The sequence below is a fragment of the Triticum urartu genome, chromosome 1 (genome assembly GCF_003073215.2).
Source record: "Triticum urartu cultivar G1812 chromosome 1, Tu2.1, whole genome shotgun sequence".
Lineage (NCBI taxonomy): Eukaryota > Viridiplantae > Streptophyta > Magnoliopsida > Poales > Poaceae > Triticum > Triticum urartu.
In genome coordinates, this window is record NC_053022.1 from 70967777 (window position 1) to 70985079 (window position 17303).

Genomic DNA, 17303 nt, shown 5'->3' on the forward strand with positions numbered 1-17303 from the left:
GCCTCAAGTTTGAAAGTACTTCGACGATTCAGAGCCGAGTCCTGGCGGAGTTCATTGCAGAGTGGACCGCAACGCCTGACGAAGAAGCCCAAGAGACTGCTCTCGGGATCATGTACTTTGATGGAGCTTTCTCCTTACATGGAGCCGGAGCTGGCGTACTGCTTGTCGCGCCCACCGGAGAGCACCTCAAGTACGTGATCCAGATGCACTTCCCCAGGGAGGTGTAACAAACAATACGGCAGAGTACGAAGGGCTGCTTGCCGGTCTTAGGATCGCGGCGGACCTCGGAATCAAGAAGCTCATCATCAGGGGCGACTCGCAGCTCGTCGTCAAGCAAGTCAACAAGGACTACCAGAGCCCATTGATGAAGGCCTACATCGATGAAGTCATAAAGCTGGAAGAGCGTTTCGATGGTATACAGGCTGAATACGTTCCCTGAGCGGAGAATGATATCGCCGATTACCTGTCAAAACGCGCTGCCCTCAAGCTACATGTGGAACCAGGTACCTTTGTGCTCCAGCTAACTCAACCATCCGTTGATCCATCAACAGAGCAGAACAAGAGGAGGAAATCAGGACCTGACAAGTACTTTCCCGCCGAGCTCCCCGGAGCCGCCGGCAAGGATATTGATGGGGACACTGAACCCGCCACGGGACGGCTAGCTCCGGCGGAGCGTCAAGCTCTTGCCGTCGAGACAGCTGCTCCCATAGCGGAGGAAATGCCTTTAGTCCTCGCCGTCGAGCCCCAGGCTCCAGCATGGGCACAGCATACCGTCCAATTCCTCCAAACAGGGGAACTTCCTGAAGAGCAGGAAGAAGCGGAAAAAGTAGCCCGTCGCTCTACCATGTACCAGTTCGTCGATGACGTCCTGTACAGAAAGAGGCCGAACGGTGTGAAATTGAAGTGTATCCCTCAGGAGGAAGGACTGGAGCTGTTGGCGGAGATACACGGAGGCATATGTGGATCCCACATCGGGTCAAGGGCCCTTGCCGGCAAGGCATTTCGGCAAGGCTTCTTCTGGCCCACCGCCCTCCAGGATGCGACGACACTAGTCACGAGGTGTGAAGCGTGTCAGTTCCATTCAAAGAAGCTTCATCAGCCAACTCAAGCCCTTCAAACCATTCCTCTCTCCTGGCCCTTCTCAGTCTGGGGGCTCGACATACTGGGCCCTTTCCCCCACGCCGTCGGGGGCTTTGAGTACTTGTATGTTGCAATCGATAAGTTCACAAAGTGGCCGGAGGTGGATGTAGTGAGGAAGGTCACAGCTCAGTCAGCCGTCAAGTTCTTCAAGGGACTAGTGTGCCGTTTTGGTGTACCCAATAGGGTCATCACCGACAACAGCACACAGTCCACAAGCCGCACCTTCATGCAATATATCCAAGACCTCGGCAGCAAAGTCTGTTTCGCTTCCGTTGCTCACCCACGAAGCAACGGTCAAGCTGAGAGGGCAAATGCTGAAGTACTGCGAGGCTTAAGGACCAAGACCTTTGACAGGCTGCACAAGAGTGGAAGTCACTCGATTGATGAGTTGCCGATGGTTCTTTGGTCGATCAGGACGACGCCAAATCGAGCCACCGGCCAGACACCCTTTGCCCTAGTATACGGGGCAGAAGCAGTTCTCCCCACTGAACTCATATACGGGTCACCTCGAGTGCTCGCTTATGATGAGCTTGAGCAAGAGCAACTGCGGCAAGATGATGCAATGCTCCTTGAGGAAGATCATCTTCGGGCGGCTGTGAGAGCAGCAGGCTACCAGCAAGCCTTGCGCCGCTACCATAGCCACAAGGTTCATGCCCAAAGCCTTGAGGAAGGCGACCTTGTCCTTCGGCGCGTTCAATCGGCCAAGAATTCCAACAAGTTGACGCCAAAGTGGGAAGGCCCTTATCGGGTAATACGAGTCACCAGGCCTGGCGCAGTCCGCCTGGAGACCGAAGATGCCGTTCCGGTGAGTAACTCATGGAACATTGAGCATCTTCGCAAGTTTTACCCGTGAGGCGCGGCTTGCCGGGCCCCCCGACAAGCCACCTTTTGTACAAGCATTGCCGATGATGCATGTAACCCTTTGTACAAAGCTAAGCACAGACCCTGAGCATAAATAAATGAAGCGCTGGCGCCCTAAGTTATAGCATGCATGCTAGGTCGAGTCTCGTCCTTGGTTAGGGTTGATAGTGCTTAGCGGCGACTAACCCCTAGCTTAGAGGTCGAGTGTGCATCTCTTTGTCTTTCTTTTGTCTTCTTTGGTTCACAGGACACACGAATATCCGTGCCGAACCACTTGGGGAGGAAAAGAAGATGAACAAACCAGCATCTAGGCCCCGGCAAGCCAGCATTGCCGGGGGCTGCAAGAGCAAAGATTCACCCATGGCAAACCAGGGTTGCCGGGGGCTGCATCTTCAGATAAGTTCTTCATCCCTTATCATGCATTCCATTATGGACTGAGGTATGTGAAACCTCGTTTTCCCCTAAGCTACCGTGCTCCCATAACTCTAGGCCCTAGGGCTCGTTCCTGGGGCCAAGTTTGGTCGTAGTCACGGCAGCGAAAGGATGAAACAAGGAGTCAGAACCCGCCTCATCCCTGCCTCCGCCAAAGGCGTGAGGAAGGTCGAGCGAAGTGGGGAGACGGCAAGGCCTGTTGCCGGGCAAGGAAATGTTTATCTTGAAGATATCAAGGATTTACTCCTTGTCGTGGGTTCCACCCGCAAACAAATGACCCGGCAAGCATCCCTTTTTCATTAAAAACATTCCACTCAGGTACAGTCCATAGGGAATGAAAAACATGAATGATGGGATTACAAGTTTTAAATTCAACAAAGGCCTGAACGCTTACAAACTAAAAAGAGATAAGGTGCCTGTAATCCCTTTCTTGTCCCTCTCCTCAGGAGGCAGGTCAAGGAGGCGAAAGAGACAAAAGGAGCGCCTAGGCGAGCTACGGGTGGCAGAAGACACCAAGAGAACATCTTGGTGGCCGTCCAGAGGATGGATGGTGATGGCGGCGCCGGAAGCAGAGCTCGAAGACGAGGCGGCAGGACGTCAGCACGCGTCGAAGGCGTCGGTGCCCACATACTCCGACTTGATGGCCTTGCCGCCCGCCCTCTTCCTCTTCCGCAGCCCCCCAACACCAGCCGCCCAAGGAGACGACCCCGAGAAGTTCAGAGAGCCGGCGACGCGGATGATGGGGTCGCCGGTGCCGCACGTGTAGGAGATATGCCCTAGAGGCAGTAATATCAGTTATTTTGTATCTCCTGGTTTGTAATGAAGGTTTATGTTCCATGCTATAACTGCAATGATTCTTGAGTCTGCAAATAAAACGAGGCTTGGAGGGAAACTCATGTGCACGTGTGGGATAATAAATGGTAAAATGTAGTCCTAGTCAAGCCTCTATGACTGGCTCAAGTATTGCATGATGATCCTGTTTTCCTGATCATGGGCATGACTATGCCGGCAATTTTGAGGGCACAATTATTAGTAGAACACTTGTGTTGAATCGACCCAATTTGATGTTATGCTATGAGATACATTCGTCACAAGTTAATGGTTAATAACACAGAGAAGTTAATGTTTGCATAATTCCTTAGACCATGAGAGTATCGAGTTCCTTCATACTTGCTTCGTGAACTTTGGGGTATGTTAAACGTCATCCGTAACTGGGTGGCTATTACGGCGGCTTACGGGTTCACGGAAAAGTATGGCAAGTAACGAGATAGCTCAAGATTGGGATTTGCTCCTCCGACGATGGAGAGATATACTCGGGCCCTCTCGGTGTAACGGTATCCATCATCGTCTGGCCAGACACATTGGATTTGATCACTAGGATGCCGGAACACGGAAACGAGAAAAGAGAACAAAACCGGTAACGAGGTAACTTGCATGGTGGACAAATTGTTGATCCACAGGAATGCAATAAATCTCACCTCGGGTGTTTGTGACATATCGCGAAGCAACAGGAATAGCTCACGGCAACTGGAGGTTCACTCGAATATTCATTTGTGTGGGTATAGGGGTCAATACGAGTGTCCACGGCTCCGATGTTGATCATTGATCGGAAGAGGTTCCAGGTCATGTCTATACCTCACCGAACCTATAGGGTCACATGCTTAAGGGTCATCTATCTGCTGAATACTAGACAGGGAGTCTGAGAGAAAATCACCGAAAAAGTTTCAGACACCGGAAAAGTTTCGGACAGCGGAATCGTACCGCAGAGAGAGGTCATCGAATGAGTTTCAATGATACCGAAAAGTTGTTTCGGGATATACCATTAAGTCAAATTGGTTTTGGAAAATGCCTGATAATTCTTGGAGGGTGCCAGAATCATTCTGGAAGCTTTTTGGAATTTTCTGAGATAAAAACCGGAAATGTTCCGGAGCTGCCGGAGCCACTTCAGACGCGTTTCGCAGATGAAAATCACTAAAACAGGAATTGTTTCGGAACGCGTTGAAAATTATTATGGTGGGTACTGGAAATGTTCTTAGCCCACATAAATATTTTCAGTTCGAATGGACGCTGAAAAATGTCGTCGTGAATAGTGGAAGTGCTTTTTGGGATATTTTATGTTGAGTCACCTTTTGGGATATTTCCAAAAGGCTTCTAGAAGGGCTTGGGGGCCAAGCATGCTCCTCATGGGGGCCCCCCAAGGGGGTTGGCTGGCCACATGTGTGGGGCTCCATGGAGCTCCACTTCCCTCCCCATTATGCCCTTCATGTGTGACATTTGCATGGGCATTTTGGGTTTTTTGTGAGCCATCCCTACCCCTTGGCTTTCCTATAAATAGAGGAGGAGTGGGCAGCCCAAAGCTGATCCCTAGCTCTCATACACATGCCATGCATTATCTGGCTTCTTCTCTCCCTCCCATGAAAAGAGTTTCCTAGAGCCGTAAGGCTGTCTGGTTTCCGGCAGGAACTAGTTCTGGACGGTAAAGCCCTGCCGGATAGCTGACACCGTATGTGTGCAACCCCGTAGAGAGGTCATAGTTTCAGTCTTTTGCCCGAGGGGCTGTTCGAGTGTCCTCCCGAAGGGCTGTCCGAGTCTCTGTTCGAGTTTCGAGGGTCCTCCCATAGGGCTGTCCGCGACATCGTCCGGGGGACTGTCCGACCGCCTCCCGAAGGGCTGTCCAGCAAGGGTGTACATCCTCGCGGTTGGGAGATTGTAAATCCTTGCTGCGGGGATCTGCACCAACGATCTCCACCGACTCTTCTTCCGCTGCGCTTCGAGTCGGTACGGAACAGATCAAACCTTGTATGCAGTCTCCATAGTGGTCCTGGGCGTGCTCGCTATACCGAAAATTTTCGTTTTCTGTCGCGTTCCCCTACAGCACGGAGCGGCACCCGACACCTAATCGGACCCGTCATCCTGCCGCCTACTACCCTCGTCGTCGCTGCCGCTGTCCTCCTCGTCACTCCCGCCCGAGGAGGAGTCTTCACTATCAGAAGAGCTCTCCACGCAGCACCTTGCACGGGTCCCAAAGCACCCGAAGACCTTGACGGAGAGAAGGCCACCCTCCATCAGCTTAAAAAGGAGAGTGAGCCCTCCGTCAAGCGGTGGATATGGGCAAACGTCTTCCATCCCCGACGGACATACATCACGTGAGGGGCGGGGAAGTCAACGCGGGCCCGCATGCCACTGATCCCGCAGCCCGTCATGTGCAGCCACAACGACTCCGGCGGATCCAGCTCCATCTCCCGCGTGAATGGAGTCAGGAGACGAAGGCGACGGCGAGGCGGCTGGCGCAGTCTGACAAAGAACTCGCAAGGGTCATCCCCAACGTGGCCCTCCATGGGGGGAGGAACTGCTAGCGGAGGCGAGGCCGGCGCGCCGCCCCGTCCTCCTCTTCCCCGAGCGCCTCGGCCTCGCCCACGGCCTCGCCCCTCCCCTTCCCCTCGCGGTTGGCTCTGCCACCGCGGGTGCAGGAGGAGGAGGGACGCGTTGTCGAGCGGCGACCCTCGCCGCCACCGTTGAAGGACCAGGATTCCCTCTCTCCATGGCGGATGGAAGAGGCGAGCAGAAGCTGAAGGAAGGAGGAGATGAAGGAATGCGGGACACCATCCCCCCTCCCGCTCTTTATAAAGGAACAGGGTGGGGGCTCGGCCGCCCCGCTCAGCCAATCAAGATGCGGAAGGGGCAGGGAACTGGGACCGACACGCCGCCCCAGCCCGCGACGGCCCGGTTTCCCGCCTCCACCGTTCGCCACCCCAAGCGCATGAGAGCCACGTGGCAGGCGTGCAAGACCGAGGCGACGGGTGAGGCGACCTCTCCCCACCCCGTGATCGTAGGGAGTGGACGCCTTGAAGACCACGCCTCGGCCCCGTTCAGTAAATGGGCCGCGCCTCCACGCCTCCCTCCGTTTATGGGGAGGGCGCGAACCGCCCCCTTTACTACGACGTCATGCATGCATGCGGAGCTCAGCCCCACGCATGCCGCCCACGTCACACACGCCTCCCCACGCCGCGCCACGTGCAGGAAGTGTGGGAAGCACAGCGCACGAAGAAACTTACCGCGGTAAAAACCGCCCCGCCTGCCCACGCACCATTTTTGGGCCTAGCCCAACGACGCGATTGCGCTTACGTGTGGCCCAGGCCCGGGGGCTCCTGTCGGTGTACAAAAAGAGGGGTACACTTTTTGTACCCCTATAACTGTGCACGGGCAGTCTGAGCCACGGGCACCACCACACGGAGCAAGGCAAGGGAGGTGAGCCAAGGTAAGGCCGAAGCTCAGGAGAAGCAGAACGATGCCAAGACCAAGACCACAAAGAGCAAAGGGGACGAAGCGGACCCCCCAGCAAGATCCTTGCCGGGAGGCGGTTTTAGGAAACCCGGCAAGACCCTTGCCGTGGCAGCTCGCCCCACACCTACGGAGTAAGTCACCCTTGAGTCCACTGCCCCCATGGGGCAAGGATTCGGGAGACATCCCCGTGGTGGCATGCAGATCTTTGTGAAGACATTCAAGATCAGATACACCCTTTAGAAGATGATGATCCTTGGCGGGATCCCAGCCAAGGAGGACCACAAGGCCCCTGGCAAGAGCCTTGCCGGGGCCCCGGCAAGGCCCTTGCCAAGAACACCCGTAGGGCCACCATCAGGCCCACGCCAGTCAAACCTCCACCGCCGTTCGCATGCAGCTGCCGACCCAACCAGTTGGGCAGGCACCTGCGTGGCGGCATGCGGATCTTCGTGGAGACCCACCACTGCGCCACCTCAGCTGCCCGCCTGCCTACATGGCACCGTAGACGTCGCTGGCCAGGGCGCGTGTCGACACGAGAGGGAGCGGAGACGGACGAGACAGCGCTCTCCCCCGTCCCCGATAAAGCAGGGACACCTGGGCAAGACGCATTAAATGTGCCTTGTCATGTAATGCAAGGGATAACCTCACATCACTGTACCCTTTCCACCTCCTGTGTGCCACTGTGGCAACCCCTTTCCTATAAAAGGAGGCCCGAGGCGACCAGGAGGAGGATTCGGCTTTTTGGAGCTCCTCACGCCCCATAGCCAGCTCAAGAGCACAAATATACAATCCACCAAAGCAGGAGTAGGGTTTTACGCATCCTTGCGGCCCGAACCTGGATAAATGAACCGTGTGCTATCTGTTTGATCCGCTCTTCTCACGACCCCGCGCCCCGCAACCGTAGTAGGGATTCTTGTGATCACATAAGTGTCGTTCCCACCGACATAGAGCCTATGACAAAAGCATAGGGGACGAACTTCGTCCTTCCTCTTTCTTCTGCCGTGGTCAATCTTTGAGTCTTACTCAACTTCACACCTTACAACTCAGGTAAGAACCCCTTCTTTGACTGATCTATGTTGAACTCCTTCAAAAACATGTCAAGGTGTGCGTTCTTTGAAAGTAACATCAGGCATTTTGATCTATCTCTATAGATCTTGATGCCCAATATGTAAGCAGCTTTATCCAGGTCTTCCTTTGAAAATCACTCTTCAAACAACCGTTTATGCTTTCCAGAAATTCTACATTATTTCGAATCAACAATATGTTATCCACATATACTTATCAAAAATGTTGTAGTGCTCCCACTCACTTTCTTGTAAATACAAGTTTCTAGCAAACATTGTATAAACCTAAAAGCTTTGATCACTCCATCAAAGCATATATTCCGACTCCGAGATGCTTGCTCTAGTCCATAGAAGGATTGCTGGAGCCAGCATACCTTTTAGCATTCTTAGGATCGACAAAACCTTTTATTGTATCACATACAACTTTTCTTTCGAAAACTGGTTAGAAAACTTGTTTTGACATCCATCTGTCAGATTTCATAATCAAAAAATACAGCTAATGCTAACATGATTCCGACGGACTTAAGCATCGCTACGGGTGAAAAATTCTCATCGTAGTCAACTCCTTGAACTTGTGAAAAGACTCTTTCCCACAAGTCGAGCTTCATAGACGGTAACATTACCGCCCACGTCCATCTTCTTCTTAAAGATCCATTTATCTCAATGGCTTGCTGATCATCGGGCAAGTCCACCAAAGTCCATACTTTGATCTGATACATGGATCCTGTCTCGGATTTCATGGCTTCTAACCATTTGTCGGAATACGGGCCCACCATCGCTTCTCCATAGCTCGTAGGTTCATTGTTGTCTAACAACATGATATCTAAGACAAGATTACCGTACCACTCAGGAGTAGTACATATCCTTGTCGACCTACGAGGTTCTATAGCAACTTGATCCGAAGCTTCATGATCACTATCATTAACTTCCTATTCAACAGACGTAGGCGCCACAGAAAACATCTTTCTGTGTTGCATCACTCTCTGGTTGAAGTAAAGGTTCGACAACCTCATCAAGTTCTATCTTCCTCCCACTCAATTCTTTCGAGAGAAACTCCTTCTCGAGAAAGGACCCGTTCTTAGTGACAAACGATTTGCCCTCGGATCTGAGATGAAGGTATACCCAACTGTCACCTTTGGGTATCCTATGAAGATGTGTTTGTCCGCTTTTGGGTTCGAGCTTCTCCGGCTAAAGCCTTAAGCATCGCAGCCCAAAACATTAAGAAACGACAACTTTGGTTTCTTGCCAAACCAATGTTCATACGACGTCGTCTCAACGGACTTATATGGTGTCCTATCTAAAGTGAATGCAGCTGTCTCTAACGCATATCCTCAAAATGAAAATGGTAGATCGGTAAGAGACATCACAGATCGCACCATATCTCATAAGGTTCGATTACGACGTCCGGACACACCATTACCCTGTGGTGTTCCAGGTGGCTTCAACTGTGAAACAATTCCACAATGTCTTAAGTGATTGCCAAACTCATAACTCAGAAATTCCCATCGATCAGATCATAGGAATTTGATCTTCTTGTTATGATGGTTCTTAACTTCACTCTGAAACCGCTTGAACTTTTCAAATGGTTCAGACTTGTGCTTCATTAAGTAAATATACCTATATCTACTCAAGTCGTTAGTGAAGATGAGAAAATAGCGATATCCACCGCACGCTTCAATTCTCATTGGATCACATGCATCAGCATGTATGATTTCCAACAAGTCACTTGCCCGTTTCATTGTACCTGAAAACGGGGTCTTAGTCATCCTGCCCATGAGGCATGGCTCGCATGTGTCAAGTGATTCAAAATCAAGTGACTCCAAACATCCATCGACATGGAGTTTCTTCATGCATCTTACGCCAATATGACCTAAGAGGCAGTGCCACAAGAAAGTGGTACTATCTACATCTTTTGGCGTGAACATGTGTGTTACCACGACCGAGATTCACTGAACCATTCACATAGGGTGCATGACCATGAAAGGTATTATTCGTGTAAACAGAATAATCATTATTCTCTAACTTAAATGAATAACCGTATTGCAATGAACATGATATAATCATATTCATGCTCAACGTAGACACCTGATAACATTTATCTAGGTTCAATACTAGTCCCAAAGGCAGATGGAGCGTGCGATGGTGATCTCATCAACTTTGGAAACACTTCCAACACACATCGTCACCTCGCCCTTAGCCAGTCTCCGTTTAGTCCGTAGCTTTTGCTTCAAGTCACCAATAATAGCAACTGAACCGGTATCCAATACCCAGGCGCTACCAGGAGTACTAGTGAGGTACACATTAATAACACGCATATACTTTGTTGAAGTTGCCAGCCTTCTTATCTACCATGCATTTGGGGTAATTCCGCTACCAGTGACCGTTCCCCTTACAATAGAAGCACTTAGTCTCGGATTTGGGTTCAACCTTGGGTTCCTTCACTGGAGCGGCAACTGGTTTGCCATCCATGAAGTTTCCCTTCTAGCCCTTGCCCTTCTTGAAACCAGTGGTCTTGTTAAACCATCAACACTTGATGCTCCTTCTTGATTTCTACCTTTTGCGGTCTTAAGCACCGTGAACAGCTCCAGGATCAACTCCATCCCTTGCATGTCATAGTTCATCACGAAGATCTAGTAGCTTAGTGGCTAGAGAACTCTATTAATCACTATCTTATCTGGAAGTTTAACTCCCACTTGATTTAAATGATTGTAGCACCCAGACATTCTGAGCACATGCTCACTAGCTGAGCTATTCTCCTCCATCTTGTTGGCAAAAGAACTTGTCAGAGGTCTCATACCTCTCAACATGGGCATGAGCCTAAAATCCCAATTTCAGCTCTTGGAACATCTCATATGTCTTATGCCGTTCAAAACGTCATTGGAATCCCGATTCTAATTCGTAAAGTAATGTGCACTAAACTATCAAGTAGTCATCAGGATGTGTCTGTCAGGTGTTCACAACATCCACAGACGATGTTGTAGGGGTTTGCACATCGAGCGGTGCATCAAAGACGTAAGCCTTCTGTGTAGCAGTGAGGACACTCCTCGGACTACGGACCCAGTCCGCATCATTGCTTACAATATCTTTCAACTTGGTCTTTCTCTAGGAACGTATTGAAACAGGGAGCTACAACGTGAGCTATTTATCTACAACATATTTGCAAAGACAATTTAGACTATGTTCATGATAATTGAGTTCATCTAATCAAATTATTTAATGAACTCCGACTCAGATAGACATCCCTCTAGTCATCTAAGTGAAACATGATCCGAGTCAACTAGGCCGTGTCCGATCATCACGTGAGACGGACTAGTCAACATCGGTGCATGTTGATCGTATCTTCTATACGACTCATGCTCGACCTTTCGGTCTTCCATGTTCTGAGGCCATGTCTATACATGCTAGGCTCGTCAAGTCAACCTAAGTGTATTGCGTGTGTAAATCTGGCTTACACCCGTTGTATTCGAACGTTAGAATCTATCACACCCGATCATCACGTGGTGCTTCGAAACAACGAACCTTCGCAACGGTGCACAGTTAGGGGGAACACTTTCTTGAAATTATTACGAGGGATCATCTTATTTAAGCTACCGTCGTTCTAAGCAAATAAGATGTAAAACATGATAAACATCACATGCAATCAAATAGTGACATGATACGGCCAATATCATTTGCTCCTTTTGATCTCCATCTTCGGGGCTCCATGATCATCGTTGTCACCGGCATGACACCATGATCTCCATCATCGTGTCTTCTTGAAGTTGTCTCGTCATCTATTACTTCTACTACTATGGCTAATGCTTTAACAATAAAGTAAAGTAACTACATGACGTTTATGTTGACACGTAGGTCATAAATAAATTAAGACAACTCCTATGGCTCCTGCCGGTTGTCATACTCATCGACATGCAAGTCGTGATTCCTATTACAAGAACATGATCAATCTCATACATCACATATATCATTCATCACATCCTTTTGGCCATATCACATCACACGACACATGCTGCAAAAACAAGTTAGACGTCCTCTAATTGTTGTTGCAAGTTTTTACGTGGCTGCTATAGGTTTCTAGCAAGAACATTTCTTACCTACGCCAAAACCACAACGTGATATGCCAATTTCTATTTACCCTTCATAAGGACCCTTTTCATCGAATCCGATCCGACTAAAGTGGGAGAGACAGACACCCGCTATCCACCTTATGCAACTAGTGCATGTCAGTCAGTGGAACCAGTCTCACGTAAGAGTACGTGTAATTTCGGTCCGGGCCGCTTCATCCCACGATGCCGCCAAATCAAGATAAGACTAGTAACGGCAAGTAAATTGACAATATCGACGCCCACAACTGCTTTGTGTTCTACTCATGCATAGAAACTACGCATAGACCTAGCTCTGATACCACTGCTGGGGATCGTAGTAGAAATTTAAAATTTTCTACGCATCGCCAAGATCAATCTATGGAGTAATCTAGCAATGAGGGGAAGGAGAGTGCATCTACAAATCCTTGTAGATCGCTAAGCGGAAGCGTTGCAAGAACGCGGATGAAGGAGTCGTACTCGTAGCGATTCAGATGGCGGTTGATTCCAATCTAAGCGCCGAACAATGGCGCCTCCGCGTTCAACACACGTGCAGCCCGGTGACGTCTCCTACGCCTTGATCCAGCAAGGGGAGAAGCAGAGGTTGGGGAAGACTCCGTCCAGCAGCAGCACGACGGCATGGTGGTGGTGGAGGAGCGCGGGACTCCAGCAGGGCTTCGCCAAGCACTACGAGAGACAAGGAGGGAGAGGGGTAGGGCTGCGCCAACAGGGGAAGAACTTCGTGTGTTGGGCTGCTCCTTTGCCTCCATTATATATAGGGGGAGAGGGAGGGCTGCTCCCCCACCTAGGGTTCCCACCCCAAGGGGTGCGGCAGCCCTAGATCCCATCTAGGGTGGTGGCCACAAGGGGGAGAGGGGGAGGCGCACCTGGGGTGGGCCTTAGGGCCCATCTGCCCTAGGGTTTGCCCCCTCCCCTCTTGGAGGCGCCTTGGGCCTTGGTGGGAGGCACCCCAGCCTACCTAGGGGCTGGTCCCTTCCCACTATTGGCCCATGTAGGCCTCCGAGGCTGGTGGCCCCACCTGGTGGACCCCCAGGACCCTCCCTGTGGTCCCGGTACGTTACCGATAGCACCCGAAACCTTTCCGGTGACCAAAACGGGACATCCCATATATAAATCTTTACCTCCGGACCATTTCGGAACTCCTCGTGACGTCCGGGGTCTCATCCGGGACTCCGAACAACATTCGGTAACCGCGTACATACTTTCCCTATAACCCTAGCGTCATCGAACCTTAAGTGTGTAGACCCTACGGGCTCGGGAGTCATGCAGACATGGCCGAGACAACTCTCAGTTCAATAACCAACAGCGGGATCTGGATACCCATGTTGGTTCCCACATGCTCCACGATGATCTCATCGGATGAACCACGATGTCAAGGATTCAATCAATCCCGTATACAATTCCCTTTGCCTATCGGTACAATACTTGCCCGGGATTCGATCGTCGGTATCTCGGTACCTTGTTCAATCTCGTTACCGGCAAGTCTCTTTTCTCATTCCGTAACATATCATCCCGTGATCAACTCCTTGGTCACATTGTGCACATTATGATGATGTCTTACCGAGTGGGCCCAGAGATACCTCTCCGTTTACATGGAGTGACAAATCCCAGTCTCGATTCATGCCAACCCAACAGACACTTCCGGAGATACCCGTAGTGCACCTTTATAGCCACCCAGTTACGTTCTGACGTTTGGCACACCCAAAGCACTCCTACGGTATCCGGGAGTTGCACAATCTCATGGTCTAAGGAAATGATACTTGACATTAGAAAAGCTTTAGCATACGAACTACACGATCTTGTGCTAGGCTTAGGATTGGGTCTTGTCCATCACATCATTCTCCTAATGATGTGATCCCGTTATCAACGACATCCAATGTCCATGGTCAGGAAACCGTAACCATCCATTGATCAACGAGCTAGTCAACTAGAGGCTTACTAGGGACATGGTGTTGTCTATGTATCCACACATGTATCTGAGTTTCCTATCAATACAATTCTAGCATGGATAATAAACGATTATCATGAACAATGAAATATAATATAATAATAACTAATTTATTATTGCCTCTAGGGCATATTTCCAACATCTCTATCAAAGCCCTATCTAAATTCTTTTCTTAAATAAATTAACCTAACTAAATTTGTTTCCTAACTAAATTAACCTAACTAATTTAGAGAGAGAGAGAGGAGGGGTGGGGGCTTACAGAGGATGGCTCCGGTGGTGGCAAGGGAGGCAGGGGCGTCTCCGGTGACGGCGAGGGAGGCAGTTGTGGCGAGGGAGGATCCGATGGCGTCGACTGCGGCTCCGGTGGCGTTGATGAGGCCGCGCGGCTCCGGTGGCGTTGGGGGCGGCTCCGGTGGCGTCGGCGGCGTGCGGCTCTGGTGGCTCCGGGGGCGTTGATGTCGGTAGGAGACGGCGGCGAAGTGGGGCGACGGCGAATCAGGCAGACGGCGACGGGGTGGGTCGAGGGATTTGGGGAAAAAGTGGTGGCCAAGGGGAAACGGTTTTTTGGTTAAGTCAAACTTAGCTATAGCGATTTTCACGAAACGCGCTACTGCTATAGCTATGTAATTTCCTTCATATTTCTTATTTCCTTTTCTGTTTCTACAGCGGGGGTCTAGGAAACGCGTTGCAGCTACGTTAGCTACAGCGCCTCCTACGAACAGACGTTACTGCTACGCCTTTCTCCTTTTTTTCGCTTTTTCATTTATTTTCCTCTAGATTTTATTTTTCCCTTTCTCCTTTCTCCTTTTTCTATTTCTTTCTTTTTCATTTACTTTTCCTTTTGTTTTTCATTTTATTTTATTTCCATTAGCAGTAGCGCTCTCCGCGCGAAACGCGCTGCTACTTATGTCCTAGCGGTAGCGCGCTTCTCCCAAGACCGCTACTGCTATGCGTAGCCTACCGTTTTAGCAATGGGAATATTAGTGGTAGCGCTTTTCATTTGCACGCGCTACTGCTACGGTTGTATATGTAGTGTGGTTTCCACACGCGCTACTGCTATTTAGCACTAGCGCCCATTTTTGACACGCGTTACTGCTAAATTTCTATGTATAAGGTTTTCCCTAGTAGTGCTAAACCGCACCTAGCTGATCCCTTACATTCTATAAGATAGTAAAACTTTTACTCCACCGACCCCCCCCCCCACCTCACCTGTGGCGCCTAAATAAACTCGACGCCCGTGCAGCCGAGTAAAACTAGTCCCGCCTTTTTTTCCCGCCTGTGTGCCTGTGTCCTTCCTGCCGCCGACGCTCCACGCGCCGCATCGCCACCGATGGCCGCCCCTGTCACGGAAGTGGGTAGCCAATGTTAGAGTATATATATAGCCTTTGTATTTACCCCATTATATAAGGGGTATTCTGCATATTTTTTGTACATGTACATGTATATATACCGGCCTTTGGCTTCATGTGAATACAAGTTGCATATTCTTAACATGGTATCACATTCTAATTTTTTATCACGCGCAACTCAGTGCTTGATCCTCTTCCCTCACTGCGATGGTCTCCTTGCCGACTGCCGCTGTTTTTGTCTCTATATGTGATCGTGTTCCTCTGCTCTGGCTGCTGCCTACCACCCTGCTGGCCCACCCTTCCACCTAAACTGCCCCGTCCGGTCAACGCCTGATCCAGGCGACGGCCCTCCTCAACTCCGCGTTCGCTCCGTGCCCGATCTAGGCGGCGGCTCCCATTGTCTCCCTGACCAAATTCAGCGGGCACCTCCTCTCAATCTGGGGTTCAAGCACCACATGTCTCCTCCATCAGTGTGCGTCTAGATCTAACCCAAGTGAGCAGGTGCATGTGGTGAAAATAGAGTTCATGCATGAGTTTAGAGAGCTGCTTGCAAGGCGTTGGCTTTTTGGGGATTTCAACTTGCTAGTTAACCCTACCGACAAGAGCAACTTTGCTGTTAATAGGCGCAAGATGGCCCGGTTCTGGTCCAAGTTAAACACTTTGGAGCTCAAGAAAATGCATCTGAATGGGAGGAGATTCACATGGTCCAATGAGAGGGAGAAACCAACCGTAGAGAAGATTGATCATGTGTTCTGCACGAACTTGTGGGAGGAGGCGCACCCCTCTAGTTTCTTGACGTCTCTGGGTATGGCAATATCGGACCACGGTCCAATTCTGGTGGTCTAAACGCGGACATAGCATGGGTAGACACTTCAGATTTGAGGCCTTTTGGCCTCCTGCGTAGGGTTTCTTTGAGATCGTGGAGAATGCGTGGAACTCTATCCCTGCGAATGGGAATCCTTTCGTGGTACGTACTTGATATAAAGCTTAGGGCGACGGCGAAAGGATTGCAGAGTTGGAGCGACTGGTGGAGGTAATCTCCAAGCCGGACAAGGCGATGAACAACAGAGAATTGTCGACCAGGAATTTAGTCTGAGAAAGCTCTTGAAACGTAAACTGCTAGGATTGTGTTCTCTTCAGAGAACAATTGCGAGGCAGCACTCGAGGATGCTGTATCTGAGGGAGGGGGATGCCAATACTAGTTTCTTGACCAGCATGCCCGACACCAACTAAGGAAGAATGCCATTACAACCTTGCGACAGGAGGACATTATCTTGACTGGTCAGGAGCAAATTACCACGGCGATAGACGATTTCTATGACAACCTCTTTGGCCGGGCACTAGAACGGGAATACACCTTGGACTTGGGGCTACTTGGCATCCCATGTAGGGATCTATCACATTTGGAGGTAGTCGTCGAAAAGGAGGTGGAGAAGGTGGTCAAGCTATGCCTCTGGATAAGGTCCCAGGGCTGGACGGGTTCACAAGCCGTTTCTTTTCGACATGCTGGCACAGTTGGTGGTCCAAATGTATACAAGAGACAAAGTAAGGTTGCAACACAATGGGCCCTATATTGGGCTGTATATCCAGACATGATTTGTAAGCAGTAACCTTGTGCGATGCTTCCATTTCGCCTACCAATTGTTTTCTAAAACCGTGTGCGATGGCTCCATGCTTGCCTTGAATAAACCATATCCCACACGTATATTTTCTAGAGAAACTGCGTGCCTCATTTTCATCTTGAATAAATGGTGTACGGGGCTAGGGCCGGTGGTGAATGCGGATAATTTTTTCGAAAATGTACTAGGAAAAACATTCAAATATATCAAATATTGCATTACAGACTAAATTAACATAAAAATTACTCCCTCCGTCCCGAAAAGGCTGTCTCAAAGTTGTCCAAATTAGGATGTATCTAAACACTAAATAGTGTCCACATACATCCAAATTTGGACAATTTTGAGACAACCTTTTTGGGACGGAGGGAGTACTTAGTATTTGGAGGGCTCCATTCAGAACATTTCAGCCCTTACAAAGATATACAAGGTGCTCAAAACATCGACATATAGAGGGTGTTTGTTTCCAGGCACTTATTGGTCTAGGGACTTAAATAAGTCCCTATAAGTCC